Genomic DNA, 18,070 nt, shown 5'->3' on the forward strand with positions numbered 1-18,070 from the left:
AGTAAAATTTTATTATTTGTAATTTAGTTGTACTTTTTTAACTAGGGTAAACACGTGATGATTTTGAAGATGGTTTTATCATTAGAAGAGAGAATCGGATTGGGTGAATTACACGTACAATAACATATAATTACGGTTTATTAGAAAAAAGTTATTTTTTTTTTATATTTTCTCATTTGACTTTTCAATTTTAAATAATGAAATTTACTATTATTAAAGCCAATATCTAAAATCAATTTTCATCTGGCCATATTTAAAATCAATTTTGATCCATGAATTTATTTGGTTTTCCCGTTAAATGAAAATTAAAATATAACTGAATGATAATATGAGTTTAAAAATATAATGAATAAATTAAAAGTTTTTATAAATATGATTCGTAATTCTAGTCAAAATTAATTTTAAAGATTAGCTAATTATGAAAAAATTAAAAAATTATTATTTTTTTCGTTATAAATAAATTGAAAAGATTTAATTTTTAATGTTCAATATGTCTTGATGATGTGAAATTAAAAATTATAAAATTCTATATAGATATAATAAGTGACTCATAATCAAAATTAATTTTAAATATTAATTATAATCGTGATAAAATTAAAAAAAAAAGAGTTTTATTGTCTGAAATTGAAAAGTCAGGCTAAATGGAGAAAAAGCCAAACATGAAATGTGCATATATGATTATGACTCAAGACGACTGCTTAGTTTCAAGGCATGACTCGGTCATCATAATTAAGGCTTGTCCTCAGGCGCCAAAGACTTTATAAATACATTTCTACTTCACCGTAATAAAATATGCTTAAAATTTCATAACTATATTAATTTCTAATGGAATCTTATATCTTAACAAATTGCAAGTGTCGATCGATACCTTTTGGGCCTACAACAATAAGAAAAATTTTGAGAGGAGTCTATAAAAATAATCAAAAGTCGATACAGCCTTTATTACCGGAAAGATGTAACATAAATAAAGAATAAAATTGTAATTTAATGATTAAAATTAATTACCGTTCCGAATTTGAATCCGATTTTTATTAATATTTATATAGATTCCAATAGCTTTCAACATCTTTGAAAATGGCCTAGCCACATGGACAACCCAAAAAAAATCTTCTAAGCATCTCTTGAGGCAGGACGTGTACCTTTCTTTGCAAGTAAGACTATTATTGTTTAAAGAGATTTCTTGACCACAAGTTTTATGTGAAAAGTTGGAAGGACTTGATTGGATGTCCGAACATTAGTCATTTCTAAGAAGCACATATAAAATTGTATTATTGAAGCAAAGCCATCTAAAATTCAAAGAATAGAAAATTCTTTCAACTATTAGATGCATGGAAAATCAGCCATAAGGACAATCTAAAAATTTCAATGATAATAAAAAATGTGATTCAATAACAAAAAAATATAGATTTTGCAATAAAAATCAAAACATTTAACTCAGAGTAAGTCTTTTTTAAAAAATAACTTGTGCAAAAAAACATTAAAGATTTAAGTTTTCAAAATCTACCTAAAACGTTTAATTTTCACCGGCAACAAACTATTTATATTATGTAAGCCAATCTTGTTTTAAAAAAATTCAAGAATAGAATGAAAATCCAAAGATAAAAAACTGAAACTCAATCAGGCAATAAAGAGAATCACTCCACATAAACTTTTGCCCATAAATATTTCTATTAACGAGGTGTAAAAAACCCACCACACTTTTCAAAAATTTAATACTCAAAGCATAGACTCAACTATTTTACACAAATTCAATTTAATAAATTTATTTTTATTAATTTTTTTTATTTAAAAGAAAAGAATTTACTTATAAAATTTTATTGTTTTTTTGTATAATTTTACAAAATTTATTTATATTTTCTTCTAATAAAATGACTCGTATTAATAGGGGGAAAAAATCGAGATGGGACATGGCGATGGACTTTTCTAAGCTTTGATAAGAGTGTTTTGGAAGGGAAAGAGGGTAGTGGAAAGTTGAAAACTATAAAACAGACATGCATATGTGATGTCTGCATTGATTCTTGCATGGAAAATTCTCGTATAAAGACTTGTGGGGTACGTATTTAAAGACTTGTTTGTCCAGGTCAACATCAAACAGACCTACTGATATTACATGAAGATAATGAGGTTTAATTTAATAATACTAAAATTTTTTTTAAAAAAATTGTATAATATGATTTGAGTTGTATCCCAGTTGGCTAAAAAATCGATATTAGCAAAAAAGAAAATTTCAATTAAATATAATTTTAATCAATTTTCAAAATTAAAATAATAAATTAAAATATTTATTATAAAGTTTTCATACTTATTATAGTAAAATAAAATTTATTTATTGTAAAAATTATAAATTGTATATTTAATAATTATATTATTAATATTTTTAAAATTAAATATATCATTTAACTATAATTAAGTATGAGTTAACATTAATAAAATTAATTTATATTTAAAAAATAATAAAACATTACATTTGGCCTTTAAATTTTCATATTTTAATTTTAAAAATTAGTTAAAATTATACTTAAATATAAATATTAAACTAATTTATATAAAATTTTAAATTTTAAATTAAAATATAAAATAATATAAACGTTCAATACTTTCAATCTATTAACCAATAAAAATTAATTAATTGAAATGTATGACAACTTTTAATTTTTTTTTTCTTCCTTTCCCAACAGAATAAAGATGGGAACATGATGATAATAGACTATAAAGTCTTTCCGAGATTTTCGATGAGAAGTTTCATGGTAATGCGAGCAGGAAAGATGCTTAGAGTTGTAAGAAATTTCTCATTAACTCTTAAACTCATATTTTTCTTTTTTTTTTTTTTTAATTCAGACCAAAGAGTGCAGCGCCAGACTTTTTAGATTGAGTCATACTTTAATTTATATAAAAATAATATATCCAAAATTCAAACCACATCATTTATGCAAATAAATAAATGAATTCTAAAATTATTAAACAATTTTTTTAAAAAAAATAGTAACTAATATCTTCATCTTATTAGTTTATAATATTGATCATGTCATATACTTGTATATATTGTATCACCTCTTTATTTTATAGTTTACTCTTCTTATATTTACCTAAAAAAAAAAATTTTTTTTTCTCTGAAAGTGAATTTAAATATCAGACAGCTGTTTTTTCATTTTAAGTTCATTTGTGAAAAAATAAAGTACGAATCAGATAAAGTTTTGGCTGAATATACAGTGAGAATGAAAAATATTAAATCTCTGTTTAATTTATGAAATTTATTTTTTTTTTATGTTTGAGAAATTTAAAAAATTAGTGGATGAAAAATATATTTTAGTTAAAAAAAGTAAATTATTTAAAAAAATAGTTTCCACACTTTAAAATTTTCATTTGACTTTTCAATTTTAAATAATAAAATTTACAATTATTATAGCCAATATCTAAAATCAATTTTGATCGGGCCATATTTAAAATCAATTTTGATCTATGAATCTATTTGGTTTTCCTGTTAAATGAAGGTTAAAATATAACTGAAAGATGATATGAGTTTAAAAATAATATTAGTTATAATCGTGATAAAATTTACAAAAAAAAAAAAGAATTTTATTGTCTGAAATTGAAAAGTCAAGCTAAATGGAAAAAAAACCAGACATGAAATATGCATATATGATTATGACTCAAGACGTGCTTAGCTTCAAGGCATGACTCAGTCATTATAATTAAGGCTTGTCCACAGACGCCAAAAATTTTATAAACACATTTCTTCTTCACCGTAATAGAAGATGCTTAAAATTTCAAAACTATATTAATTTCTAATGAGATCTTATATTTTAACAAATTGCAAGTGTCGATCGATGTCCTTCGGGCCCACAATAATAAGAAGAATTTTGAGAAAAGTCCATAAAAATAACCAAAAATCGATATAACCCTTACGTTACTGAGAAGATGTGACACAAATAAAGAATAAAATTATAATTTAATGGTTAAAATTGATTACCGTTCCAAATTTAAATCCGACTTTTATTAGTATTTATATAGATTCCAACAGCTTTCAACATCTTTGAAAATGGCCTAGCAGCCACATGGACAACCCAAAAAAAAATCTTCCAAGCATCTCTTGAGGCAGGACATGTAGCTTTCTTTGCAAGTCTATTGTTCAAAGAGAATCTTTTGTGTACAAGTTTTATGTGAAAAGTTGGAAGGACTTGATTGGATGTCCGAACATTAGTCATTTCTAAGAAGCACATATAAAATTGTATTATTGAAGCAAAGCCATCTAAAATTCAAAGAATAGAAAATTCCTTCAACTATTAGATGCATGGAAAATCAGCCATAAGGACAATCTAAAAATTTCAATGATAATAAAAAATGTGATTCAATAATAAAAAAGTCTAGATTTTGCAATAAAAATCTAAGCATCTAACTCAAAGCAAGTCTTTTTTAAAAAATAACTTGTGCAAAAAACATTAAGGATTTAAGCTTTCAAAATTTACCTAAGATAGTTTAACTTTCACGGGCAACAAACTATTATATTATGTAAGCCAATCTTGTTTCAAAAAAATTTAAGAATAGAATAAAAATCCAAAAATAAAAAACTGAAGCTCGATCATACAAGAAAGAGAATTACTCCACATAAACCTTTGTCCATAAATATTTCTATTAATGAGGTGTAAAAAACCCACCACACTTTTTAAAAATCTAATACTCAAAGCAGAGGCTCAACCATTTTACACAAATTCAATTTAATAAAATTGTTTTTATTAATTTTTTTATTTAAAAGAAAAGGATTTACTTATTTTAAAGTTATAAAATTTTATTGTTCTTTTATATAATTTTATAAAATTGCATTTATTAATGCCATAAAACCCAAGTTCGGCCGTCGACAAAGATAATATTGCATTTATTAATGCCATAAAAGGCGAAAGCACATAGGAAATTAAAGATCAGTCTACCATTCAAAAAAACTAAAAAAACAACTCAAACTAAAATAAATAAATCAAGTGAATCACTTATCAATCCAAAACTCATAATTCAACCCAATTCAAACCAATCAGCTCAACTCAATTCGTCTATAGAATAAAATAGACTAGACATAGCTATGGTAGTTTAGACCGTGAATCAAACTCATAACTAAAATTGATCGGTTCAATTTGACAATTTTCTTATTTGATAAAATATATATTCAATAATACTTGAGATTTATATTTACTTTTTTTATTTTATTTAAGTTTTTATTTTTAGTTTTTTTTTTAAATTGAAATTAGATTAACAGTCTATAATTTAAATTTAATTGGATTCGGAATTGTGAAAAACCGGAATCATGAAAAATCATAATTATGAAAAATCAAAACTATAAACGCTTTAAAACTGAATTGAAACTATTGAAAAACCTAAACCATTTTGAACCGTTTTAAATCGGATCTATTTCGATTTGATTCGAACAATAAATCGAATCGCCGATTCTGATTTATAACTACATCTACGATGCATCGATTGGAACTATCACAAAAAATAAGCATCGTGAGATGCTAACATTACTAATCACCAATCAAACGCAACTTTCACCATATTATTGCCGATCAATACCGAACAACAATAGTCCGAAGGGTGAGCAAAAAATAGCAATGTTGACAATAACGACAAAGCATAAAATAGCCAGCATGCCACATCTAGACTTGGAAAGAAGACAAACCAATGACAACCTATAGTAAAATCATTATGCACGAGAAGGAGACACCACAAAATCTCTCTAATTAAAGAAATTCTCCTCCAAGATAACTAATAAATTTTTTAACATAAAAATTAAAAAAATATATTTTATAAAATATACAAGAAATTCTCTCTAATTAAAGAAATTTTCCTCTAAGATTTTGTTTACTTATTGTCCTTCTCTCTAAGGACTAGAGGCTCAGTTGAGTGAATCATCTCCCCTGCCCCTATTCTACTTCCCTCCCTCGGTCTTACTTTTTAAACCCACACGACAACCATCTCCGTCAATCATTATATGAAGAGACTGAACCTCCTAATTCCAAAAAACAATTGGAAAATATATAAAATAACCAGTTATAACAAAAAGACCGGTAGAAGTCAAAGGGATCTTTCAAATTTGCCACACTATTGAGGATCTATAATCCCTGCTGCACAGGCCTATCTGTAATACCCGGCTAGACTCCGGCGTCGGAATTTCAATCTTCTGACGGAATCTCCGTTGGAACCCGGAATCTCGAAGCTGGAATTTCCTTAGGAAGGGTAAAATAAGGTTTTTATAAAATGAATTTTGAAAATTTTAAGGCTTTAAGAAAGAAAGAAAAGAGTGTTGAAGAAAATAGTTTTGGAGGGGAAAAACCAGGTTCGACCGCCAAAGGTAGTGCCGCCGTAGGACCTCCCCTTTCAGCCCCCGAAGGTGGTTTATCCAGCCACCTATAAGAGGCTTCAGCCCGAAAATGGGAGAGCTTTCTCTCCATTTTCGGGCAGAGGTAGGTCCATGCCCTCCCATTGTGATTTGTGTTGTTTTTCCTTCAAATCTTTCAGAAAATTCACGAGTTTCCGTTTGCTTTTGAAGATTTGAGTTGAATCTAAGTTTTTAAACCTTGGAGACCTCCGGAGAACGTTTTTTTTCTCATCTCCAAGTTTGGGTTGCTGCTACCCTTAGATCTCCAAGAGGTAAGCCTAGATCATTGCTTTTGTTATGTTTTAATCAAGTTTTAAGAAGGGGTAAAGGGTTAAAAATGCATGAAATGGTTAGATCTAAAGTTTTAAGGTTTGAGTTGGGTTTTTAATGAATGTTTGCTCTTATGAGTTTTTATTGTTGTTTGTTGGAGTTTAGACTAGTTTTTATGCCCCTTATGCTTGATGAGTGAGTATGTATATTTTTGAGGAGTTGGGTGTGAGGATTGGAGAGTTGGGTGGCCATATGCATAGGGCAGAATCGGGTTCTGCCTTGCTGGAGAACCCAAGTTCGGCCGTCGACAAAGATAATATTGCATTTATTAATGCCATAAAAGGCGAAAGCACATAGGAAATTAAAGATCAGTCTACCATTCAAAAAAACTAAAAAAACAACTCAAACTAAAATAAATAAATCAAGTGAATCACTTATCAATCCAAAACTCATAATTCAACCCAATTCAAACCATTCAGCTCAACTCAATTTGTCTATAGAATAAAATAGACTAGACATAGCTATGGTAGTTTAGACCGTGAATCAAACTCATAACTAAAATTGATCGGTTCAATTTGACAATTTTCTTATTTGATAAAATATATATTCAATAATACTTGAGATTTATATTTACTTTTTTTATTTTATTTAAGTTTTTATTTTTAGTTTTTTTTTTTTAAATTGAAATTAGATTAACAGACTATAATTTAAATTTAATTGGATTCGGAATTGTGAAAAACCGGAATCATGAAAAATCATAATTATGAAAAATCAAAACTATAAACGCTTTAAAACTGAATTGAAACTATTGAAAAACCTAAACCATTTTGAACCGTTTTAAATCGGATCTATTTCGATTTGATTCGAACAATAAATCGAATCGCCGATTCTGATTTATAACTACATCTACGATGCATCGATTGGAACTATCACAAAAAATAAGCATCGTGAGATGCTAACATTACTAATCACCAATCAAACGCAACTTTCACCATATTATTGCCGATCAATACCGAACAACAATAGTCCGAAGGGTGAGCAAAAAATAGCAATGTTGACAATAACGACAAAGCATAAAATAGCCAGCATGCCACATCTAGACTTGGAAAGAAGACAAACCAATGACAACCTATAGTAAAATCATTATGCACGAGAAGGAGACACCACAAAATCTCTCTAATTAAAGAAATTCTCCTCCAAGATAACTAATAAATTTTTTAACATAAAAATTAAAAAAATATATTTTATAAAATATACAAGAAATTCTCTCTTATTAAAGAAATTTTCCTCTAAGATTTTGTTTACTTATTGTCCTTCTCTCTAAGGACTAGAGGCTCAGTTGAGTGAATCATCTCCCCTGCCCCTATTCTACTTCCCTCCCTCGGTCTTACTTTTTAAACCCACACGACAACCATCTCCGTCAATCATTATATGAAGAGACTGAACCTCCTAATTCCAAAAAACAATTGGAAAATATATAAAATAACCAGTTATAACAAAAAGACCGGTAGAAGTCAAAGGGATCTTTCAAATTTGCCACACTATTGAGGATCTATAATCCCTGCTGCACAGGCCTATCTGTAATACCCGGCTAGACTCCGGCGTCGGAATTTCAATCTTCTGACGGAATCTCCGTTGGAACCCGGAATCTCGAAGCTGGAATTTCCTTAGGAAGGGTAAAATAAGGTTTTTATAAAATGAATTTTGAAAATTTTAAGGCTTTAAGAAAGAAAGAAAAGAGTGTTGAAGAAAATAGTTTTGGAGGGGAAAAACCAGGTTCGACCGCCAAAGGTAGTGCCGCCGTAGGACCTCCCCTTTCAGCCCCCGAAGGTGGTTTATCCAGCCACCTATAAGAGGCCTTCAGCCCGAAAATGGGAGAGCTTTCTCTCCATTTTCGGGCAGAGGTAGGTCCATGCCCTCCCATTGTGATTTGTGTTGTTTTTCCTTCAAATCTTTCAGAAAATTCACGAGTTTCCATTTGCTTTTGAAGATTTGAGTTGAATCTAAGTTTTTAAACCTTGGAGACCTCCGGAGAACGTTTTTTTTCTCATCTCCAAGTTTGGGTTGCTGCTACCCTTAGATCTCCAAGAGGTAAGCCTAGATTCTTGCTTTTCTTATGTTTTAATCAAGTTTTAAGAAGGGGTAAAGGGTTAAAAATGCATGAAATGGTTAGATCTAAAGTTTTAAGGTTTGAGTTGGGTTTTTAATGAATGTTTGCTCTTATGAGTTTTTATTGTTGTTTGTTGGAATTTAGACTAGTTTTTATGCCCCTTATGCTTGATGAGTGAGTATGTATATTTTTGAGGAGTTGGGTGTGAGGATTGGAGAGTTGGGTGGCTATATGCATAGGGCAGAATCGGGTTCTGCCTTGCTGGAGAACCCAGGTTCGGCCGTCGAAGCAAGGTTCGGCTGTCGAACCTGCTTGTGGAGGCAGCCTTTTGGCCGCCTAACTTGCCCCCGAAAGCATGGACTTTCGGATCTATGAAGGGGTTTAGGCCACCGAACCTGCCCCCGAAAGTCCCCAACTTTTGGATCTGTGCGGAATTTAGGCTGCCTAACCCACCCCTAAAAGTCCCTAACTTTCGGATCTGTGAGGGACTTTCGGATCTGTGAGGGACCTTCGGCTGCCGAAAGTCCCCTGCCCAGCCTTCCTTTACTTGTTTTATGTACATGTTTTGATATGTTTTAGGGGGTTTTTTAGGGAGTTGTTTAGAGTTATGTAATAGTTATGTTTGGTCCCTCATTTGAGTCCATCTATGTAGGATCGGACCTGGGAGACCGTAGAGGCCTTCAGTGAGTTAGCTGCATCATTGTTAGGCGAGAATCAGCCAAAGGTGAGTAGAACTAAACTAATCTATTGTTTTAAAGTAATCAAACTTTTTAAGCATGTTCATGCATCACGGATGCCATGTTTATATATATTAGGATGCTTGCATTAGAATTTACGAATATGATGCATTGCATAATTTACTGTTGATGTGGATGGATAATGGATGACCCACTAGCCCTCGAGATGTTATGATATGATATGATACGGAAAGACCAGGGCTTGCCCATTCTACGCCCCTGACATTATGGATATGTTATATTATGTTTAAGCGAAAGTCCTGAGGAGCTCCGTCGAGAGTCGGGCACATTGGAATATATAGAGGGTTACTGGTGACAAGTTCATCTTGATATGAATTGTTTATGTTGTGACGCATTTCATACGAGCATATGTTTATTAAACTGTTTTTATGTTCTGCTCACTAGGCTCTTGTAGTTTATCCCTTTCCCCTAACCCTAGGTTTGCAGGGTTCAAGATAGCATTGGAAGTCGGCATAGTAACTGGTATAGTTAATGTAATAGAATAGTTGTGGACATGTATTATTTAATGAATTAGAATTGTGCTTGGCCCTAGTTTTCTTTACCTTTGTAATCCTTGTTAACATGATCATTATGTAAAAGTTTTAATTATGAGATATGTTTGAACCAAACTTGAAACATGTGATGTTTACCATACTAGAGCATTTGATGAGAGCTCTAGTATGGGTTTTATGTTTTCAGTATGATACATGTTCAGGTTGAGCTTGGTTTCATGGAAATGTTTAAGTTTTTATTATTATGTTCAATCATGTATGCGATTCTATCAGGTACACAGGATGTATAGTAGGCTTGCTACGGGTTCTGGCGACCTTAAGTTGATCTGAATCCTAGCGCCGGTAGCGGTCCGGTTCCCAGGTCGTTACACTATCTATATATGAATTTTGAAGCCTTCACCTTGATGGATATCTCTTTTCAAACATTTATTCATACTTCAAATGTGATGCAAAAGACATGCTTAATTCTCAATTTTAAATGCAACAAGGCTGTGTTCTCTCAATGTAAACTGGGGTAGTTTTCTGAAAAAGTTATTTAAAATAACTAGAAAACAAGATTTTGCTTATACATATGCCCATTTTCCAAAATTTTAGCTGGGATTTGAAAAATAACTTTAGATTGTTTTCTACTATTTTCCTTTATAACAGAAGTCATGTTTTTCAACTATTTTCAACAGGTAAACATGTTTTCTATCCATCATCACATTTGACATGAAGATTTAACCCTACAATAGAAATAGAAAAGCTAATAGATAGTTGAATTTTAAGCAGAGACAGTTTACTAGAAGCTCTAAATGGATTTATAAGTCAATTAAAGTAAAGTGAGTTTGTAAATCTTACTTGTCCCTTGAGGATAGAAGAAGTTAGCTTTAACTTTTGTCTCAGCAACAGTAACTTGATCCTTTTAAGAATGACAGAGTGCCGTAGTTCTGAGATGGTCACCCATACATTCCACAAAATTTTCTGGAATAAAGAACAATACCAAAACTGTAAGAATACTCAATTTTGTGTCCATCATATTTATTCTCTACAATTTGCCAACAAACAAAAGTCATACAGTGCTGCAGGTGCAGAAACCAGTACAAATAATATATTAAATTAAAAACAATGTCTTCATATCATAAACACAAGCAAGAACAAGTAATGGATCACAAAACCAAAAGATGAGTATTTAGACAAAAGAGAGAATTGCTGTTGAAAATCAATCAGGTGCATATGACCTCACTTACTCTGAATGCTTAAAAGCTTGCTTGGAATATATATATATACAAGTATGTATGTGTATATGTATATATGTATGCATGCATAAACTCAAATGAGCAAATTTTACAGAAGAAACTTTCTTATTTGGATAAAAGTTCATTTTTCTCCATGTGCTTTTCCAGGAAAAGCTTTTCGAAATACTGAAAATAACATTTCATGTCTAAATAATGGAATATATACAAGTAAACGTAGGGACTTGTTCTGAGAAACACCTATGAGAAAAAGTTATCCACTGCAAAGTAATTTTTTCTTCAAAACCAAACCAACTTTTAGAAACAAGTCTGAACATGCCCTAAGCGTGTAGATTTCGTTTTGATGAACCTCAAACGAGCTAAAGTAACTTTCGTTTGTCATATTGAGTCTACCTTAGTTTTAGATGGCCTTTAATTTGACCCAACTAAAATAAATGGAGCACTTCATTGTTTAAATTATGCTCGCTAACCTTAGATCACCCTATAAAAAATTATGAACTCTTTCATTTGAATTTCTGAGGGAATAACAAATGAAAAAGCCAAATGTGCCTAGTACAGGCATAACCAAGTGACTCTTAATAGGCCTGCTGCAAATGAACTAAGCCATTTGTTATTTTGGAGGTAGAGCTTCGCTTCATTAAGCTTGTTCATACCCATAATTACTAGATTCTCTCACCCCTGGAAACCGCGACCCAGGTACTGCATCTTGAAACGCAATACTCTTCTGTCCCAAATTGCTAGGGACACCATCCAGTTTGCCAAAATTATAAGTTCCACAAGAAATGAAAATATGGAAGGAAGGAAGAAGAAAGATCAATAAATATGAAAGTGTGCAATAGCATCATGCAGGCACAAGAAGAAGAAGAGGAGAGGAAAAAGGCTATAGCAAAAGAATAATAAACAGAAGAGAATACATTTTGAAACATTTTAAGCAAGATAGTTGATTTACATGTTAGTGGAATAGGTTGACGTGGGAGTGTAATTGGCTATTTTATTAGTTAAAATTTAAAATTTTTTAGAAAATATAAATATTATCAACTATTAATCATATATTTAATTATTTAAACATTATATTATATTGAGTAAATATCATTTACATTCCCAAATTAAATTGGCATACTAACTAAACATACCACTAATATCAATCAAGTATTCCCCCTACTTATCCTATATTTCATTAATTAGGATACCATGTACCCGTACCAGGACTCAAGAGTACCATGGTCTAGGTAACTATGTCCATACCTGTTCACTATGATTAATGATGCAAACTCAAGCTTACTTTTAAGGTTCAGTTTGTTTTCTTTCCATTTTAGGTGATGGGAAGACACATTGCCTTGAGTATATATTTCACTTTTGACTATATCTAGAGCTTAAACTCTATTCTTAGGCAGTATAGTTAAATCTTGAGCCTTAGAAATCTTTACCATCCCAAAAAAAAAAAAAAAAATCATAGAAACTGTGTAACATCTTTCCTAAAATTATAGCATTGATGTTGCTCCAGTTAAATGCAGTTCTTTGTTTGTCATTTCCAGAAACTGATATTAGAAGCTACAAGTCCTAAGAAATTTACATTATGCCAAGGATGTTACTATTGACATTGTAGTGTCCAGAATAGATTGCTTAGAGAAACATTGATGGGTTTATAATATCTAGCAAAAACTACTAAGTGAAAAATTTGTCCAAAAGTTATTCGGGTAAGTTTGAGCAGAATGCTATGGATATGGTTACTATAGATGAGAAACCAAAATCAATGGACTGAAAACAGTGAAAAGTGTGTATACCATACCTCTGCATTTAGTCTATGCAACATGAAGGAAGCATCTGCCTTTGCATTTACAAACCGCCATTGCAAGTAACGGTTGTACAGAAGCCTCAACATATGTGCATCAACAATTCGATCCTCCCCCATCTTCCCTCTCCTTAAATCAACTGAGAAACTAAGAATTGAAGGTGTACTACCAGGATAACTACTCATGGGTCTCACCCTTGAAGGACTATAAATCCCTCGTGATGGAGACGAAGCCGTAGGTGTCCAAAGCTTAGTAGGCGAGGCAGGCCTCGTGGCTCCCCTAATAGTTGAAGAAGCAATAGTTCTGGGAGATGTCACTGTACCATCAACACCAAAACTTTTTGATTGACTGGTTTATGATGAAATGCTCATTCTGGAATTAGGACTAGCTGGTAATAGTGAACCTGGATCCTGCAAGCGCCTCAACCTGCTATTTGTTTCTTGACAAAACCTTGCAGAAATAAAAATGCCACGAGCCCCTTTTTTCCTTTGGAAATCCCACTACCTAATTCATGCAATCCTGAAGTGCTACCAGAGGAAACACTATCGTTATCAGATACAGTGAGATCACCAGTAAGAGAATATTCAATCACCGAATTGGCATCTGGGTTTTGCTTAGCATTGCCTAAATCCAAGCTCAACCTCCTCTCATCAACCATCACAGATGGCTGCAATGACTTAACCATCATCAACCCAGATCCCAGACTCCTCTTATCTCCACCACTACAATCCAAACTCCTAGACAACATCGGCTTTCTTTCTGCCGAAGCTAAATTCCCTTCTCTACTCCTCCCCGGCCACCTATGCTGATCCAGAGGCTTCGAATTCTCCCCTTGATCTCTCACAGGAGTCCCTTTCCTCCTCTCTGGAGTGGCCTTTCTACCCACATTTGGCGAAGTCACAGCCTTAGCTTTGCTAATCGGGAGTGAAAACGCTTCACAGAGAGAGAGAGAGTTGGTAGCGATGAGTGAGACTTGGGAGTAGATTCACAGGAACAAGAACAGGGGAAATGTGTGTATTGGGGATTTTTGGTTTTGATGAATCTTTGGAGACATTTGTAATAAATTAGATAGATTTTAAATTAATAAGTATTTTTAATTTTAGTTCTGATTAAATTTTCAATTACAGGTAGAGTATTGTTTTCATTTTAATTTAAATTTTTTAATTTTAATTTAAAATTTTTAATTTTAATTTAATTACCTCAATTTTTATTTTTGGTATAATTTTAATAATTTTTTAAATTTAATAATTTATATTGTAATTTAATAATTTAGCTAAATTTTAATAAATTAATTTGTCACATATATTATTATTATTTACATTTATGTTTAAATTTAAATTTAATTCATTTTTAAAATTAAAATTAATGATAAACATTTAATCATTAAATATATTATTCAAATTTTTAATAGTGATAAATTTTATTTTATAGTAATAATTATGAATATTTTATAATAAATATATTATTTAATATAAAATAATAGTATATATAAAATAATTAAAAATAATATATTTATTTTAAAATTTTTATAATTATTGATATAAAATAAATAGTATCTCGTAATGGTATATTTAACCGTTAAATTAAAAATTGAATAGTTAAATATGAGTTAATATTATTTTTATATATAAAATTAGTTTATATTTAAAAAATAATAAATTATTATATTAGACATTCTATCTCAATTATTATATTTTTAATTTTAAAAATTAACTAAAATTACATCCAAATATAAATATTAGACTAATTAATTTTTTTTTTAAGTTAATTAGACTAATTAATTTAAAATTTAAATGTAAATGTTGGACTTTTTCCTTCCTTTGATTATTAGTTTATACATATAAAAAGAAAGATTTACTATTTAATCATTAAGTATTATTCTTATTAATAAGTCAGTTCTTATATTTTCAGAAAATCTATTAAAATATCTATATTTTTTTCTCTCCATTAATAAAATTATTTTTCTGTCCTCTTTTTCGTTAAAATAAAAGAAAAATAAGAGAGAAAATTTTTAAAATTTAATTTTGCCTTCAAATAAATCTTCTTATTTAATCCTGGGTATTACAATTATTAACAAGTCAGTCTTTACATTTTTTAAAATCTATTAAAACGTTTTTATTATTTTTTAAATATATTAAAATATTTTTATATTTTATTTCCGTCAACGAAATAGCTCTCCTCCCCCTCCTCCTTAAAAAAAAAAAAGAAAAATAAGAACCGTCCCTTCTTTCTCCTTAAAAAAGAAGAATCGAAGAAGAAAAAAAAAAGAAGGATCGAAAAAGAAAAAGAATGGGTAATTTAGTCTTTTATTATATTTTTAACGATATAAATAGACAAAACGACTATTTTATTTACGGAAAAAAAAAGATAAAAATTTTTTATTAGATTTCTCAGAATTGAGAGACTGATTTGTTAATAATGACAATTCTTAATAACTAAATAATAAATCTCTCATAAAATAATAATAATAATACAGTGATATACAAACTAAACTATCAAATTACTACATAAACTATTCAATTTAAAAATTTATAGAATAACTAAAATTATACCAAAATATAAAGATTGAACCAATTAAATTAAAACTAAAAGATTTATATTAAAATGTAAATATACGTAAACATCAGACCTTTTTAAATCGATTGGCCTAAATAAAATGTTAATGTTTATGTTATTTTTATATTTTAATTTAAAATTTTAAATAAATTAACTTAATATTTATATGTAATTGTAAACTAATTTTTAAAAATAAGTAATTCAATTATTAAGTACATCTTATATAGATTTTATTTTATAGTAATAATTCTTTAAATATTCATGCTTTATTAATGGATTTTGTAGTTAAAAAAAATTAAATCAGCAATTAAAATTAAAAATATCAAAGATTAAATTTAAATCACTCCATCAAATTTACATTTATGACAATATATAGTATTCAAGTACAAAAATTAATAATAATTTGAATTTAAATATATATTGCCTAGTTTATTAGAAATTAAAATTCTAATTTACACCCTAAAAACTAAAATAAAATTTCATATCGTTAATTATCAGTTAATAATTTTTATTACCCTTTAATTAAAATTTCATATCGTTAATTTTTATTACCCTTTAATTTTTTTATTTTTTACACTTCATTTTTAGTATTTTAAAATTTAATTAGAATATTTCTAACCTTAATATGATCTAATCTCTTTATATTATTAAAAATAATATATTATTATCACTAATTGATTCGATTCGATTCGATTTTTTATTTTTTCTAATCAAAATCAAACCGAACTGAAATAACCAAAATTTTTGAAATTAAAAACTGAACCGAACCGAACCTGATGACCGCTAGATTTCCTCACCTCGGTTTGGAGCCAGGCCCACGATACCAGCCCATTATCCCGAGGCCCTCAAGCCTCACACACATACCAGGTCTGGTCCGCTCACTCTAAGACCGAGCTCCAGTCGATTTACTCCCTTGGGCCGACTTAAACCCTTGGACCCAACCAACAGATCTTCCCTGGGCTCAGCTCATATCTTATCTTCCGGTTCAGCCCGGAATCGGGGGGAGACCCATCCGTCCTTCATGTGGGTCCATCCGCATGCGCATCTATGAAGAGTCAGAGGCCGTTACGCACCAAGCAGGGATCTGACATTGCGGCTTGTTCCACGTCGCTAGCGGACAAAAGAAGACAGATAAAAGGAGGAGTTTCCTCTAGGGCCAAATTTTTTCACTATTACAGAATCTCTGTAAAACCCTACTTTTCTGGATCTCAGATCATCAGAACCGAAATAAATAAAAAATCAATTTGAATTTTCGAATTAATTCGATTCGATCGATTTTTTCGATTTGAATCGAATACTGCTCAACTCTAGCTTTAAGGTATGAAGGAAAACATTCTTTTAGAAATTAATTTTTCCACTATAGTTGTTAGTAGGATTATAACAATACGTTTTTAGAATAGAATAAAATCTTAAAAATGAAAAATAATAATTTTTGTGATTTTTCGCAAACTTAATCAAAGAAAAAGAAAAAATAAGAATAAAGGAAAGGATGTAAATAATTTTGGAGTGAAATAGATATTTATTTCTAATTGAAGCAATTAGTAACAGTCCTTCGGACAGATATTTTTTATATTGTATTTCAGTTTGAAATTTAAATTTTATAAATGTAAAAAGTTAAAAAAATAAATAAAACTTGATATTTAATATCCTGTCATCAAATTTTTTGATTTTTTCCAGAAAATCCTTCCAAATCAACTTGTATTTGAGGTAGAATTTTCCATGATATAAACACATGTTAAAGTTTTGTATAATTTTTCTCTCATTGACTTGATTAAAAAAGCTACACAAAAATATATAACAATCCCACTTAGCTTGTTCATATATATAAAATGTATGTTTCAATTTAAAACTTTTATTAATATACGACAGAATTCTAAGTGATGATCTAAGATCCAGAAAAGTAGGGTTTTACAGAGGTTCTGTAATAGTGAATCAAAACTTGGTCTCCCTCCCTCCCCCTCTGGTCCGTCTTTTGCGTATCCCAAGCTGTCCCCCCTTGGACCACCTGTCTCTGCCACTCTGATACGGACGTACAAGGGAATCGGATCCCTGCCCCGTGCATATCGGCCTCTGATTCTCTCCCTTTGCGCGTGTGGATGGGCTCACAAGACAGATGAGCTGGTTTTCTTCTTGGTTCCGGGTTGGACCGAAAGATGAAATAGGGGCTGAGCTCGAAGAGGGCCTGTCCGATGGGCCGGACGTGCTGGGCCGGCCTGTTGAAGAAACTAAATGGAGTCCAGTCTCAAGACTGAGCAGACCGAACCTGGTGCATATGTGAGGCTTGAGGGCCTCCAGACAATGGGCTGGTATCGCGGGCCTGGGCCCAGACCGGGGTGAAAAAGTTACTGCCCAACTGTCGAGGGGATAAATACCAAGAATCATTATGACCGCGCCTGTTTAAGTACAACTTGCCTCATAACACCCTTTCACCTTATTGTCATCTTGATTTTTGAATCATCTCTGTCTTTTTCCACTTCCGGCTTTCCTCTGTTC

The 18,070-nt window shown here is 30.5% G+C and overlaps 1 pseudogene; it reads right to left on the reverse strand.

Annotated features, from left to right (window-relative positions):
- Window positions 1-3,921: 3,921 nt before the first annotated feature.
- Window positions 3,922-17,639, reverse strand: LOC110619349 (annotated as a pseudogene).
- Between the last annotated feature and the right edge of the window lie 431 nt (window positions 17,640-18,070).

Source organism: Manihot esculenta, chromosome 7 (assembly GCF_001659605.2).
Source record: "Manihot esculenta cultivar AM560-2 chromosome 7, M.esculenta_v8, whole genome shotgun sequence".
In the NCBI taxonomy this organism is placed as follows: domain Eukaryota; kingdom Viridiplantae; phylum Streptophyta; class Magnoliopsida; order Malpighiales; family Euphorbiaceae; genus Manihot; species Manihot esculenta.